Below are 1343 nucleotides of genomic sequence, written 5' to 3' on the forward strand. Positions count from 1 at the left end.
CTCCTGAATCACTGGACATCTAAGGCTTCTGTTTGAATCTGAAGATTGAAGATGAGGCCAGAACCAGCCAAGTGATAGAGGCAAAGTGTTCCTGAATGAAAACATTTTCTAACCAATCTATATTTTATGAAGTCAGACAACATAAATCCTGATATTTTTACTGGTTCATTTGTCTTTCAATGTTTGGACATGTTTTACTGACTATAGGCATTTTTCTGTATGTCTTAATAGTAGTTACTCTTTATACATTTTTAATTGCATTAAAATACATCTGACATAAAAATCTACCCATCTTAACAATTTTTAAGTGTACAATTCAGTGGTATTAAACACAGCCATAATATTGTGTAACAATCACCACCATCCAGCTTCATAACTCTGATTTTCATTTTATAAAACTGAAATTCTATATCCATTGAATAGTAACTCCCCATTTCTCCCTCTCCCTAGCCCCTGGCAACCATTCTACTGTCTCTTTCTATGATTTTGATGACTCTAAATACCTTACATAAGTGGAATAAGACAGTATTTCTTTTCATTATTGGCTTATTTCATTTAGTATAATGTCCTCATGGTTCATTCATGTTATAGCATATGTCAGAATTTCCTTCCTTTTTAAGGCTGAATAATGTTTCATTGTATATACATGCCACATCTTGCTTCTCCATTCATCTGTTGAATGGACACTGGGGCTGCTTCATGTTTTAGCAATGGTGAATAATGCTGCTATGAACATGGGTGTATTAATATCTCTGAGACCTTGTTTTCAATTATTTGGACATAGACCAAGAAGTGAAATTGCTGGTTCATATGGTAATTCTAATTTTAATTTTTTTAGGAACTGTCGTATTGTTTTCCACAGTGGCTACCATTTTACATTCCAACCAACAGTGTTCAAGGTTCCAATTTTTCCACGTCCTCACCAATGCTTGTTATTTTCTGTTTTTTGATAGTAGCCTTCCTAATGAGTATGAAGTGGTATCACATTATAGTTTTGATTTTTATTTCCCTCATGATTAGTGACATCGAGCATCTATTTGATTATATTGCAGTTTTTGTTGTTGTTGTGTCTTTGTCTGGCTTTGGTATCAGAGTAATGCTGGCCTTACAGGATGAGTTGGAAGTGTATCCTTCTTTTCAATGTTGGCGGGAAAACTTTAAGAAAGATTGGTATTAGTTCTTCTTTGTTTTATAGAATTCACCAATAAGGCAAGCAGGTCCAGGGCTTTTCTTTGTTTGGAGAATCTTTATTATTGATTAAATCTCCTTACTAGTTAGAGGTCTACTCAGATTTTCTATTTCTTCATGTTTTAGTCCTGGTAGGTTTTGGGTTTCTGGTAATT

Source organism: Propithecus coquereli, unplaced genomic scaffold (assembly GCF_000956105.1).
Source record: "Propithecus coquereli isolate 6110/MARCELLA unplaced genomic scaffold, Pcoq_1.0 Scaffold47, whole genome shotgun sequence".
NCBI classification, from domain to species: domain Eukaryota; kingdom Metazoa; phylum Chordata; class Mammalia; order Primates; family Indriidae; genus Propithecus; species Propithecus coquereli.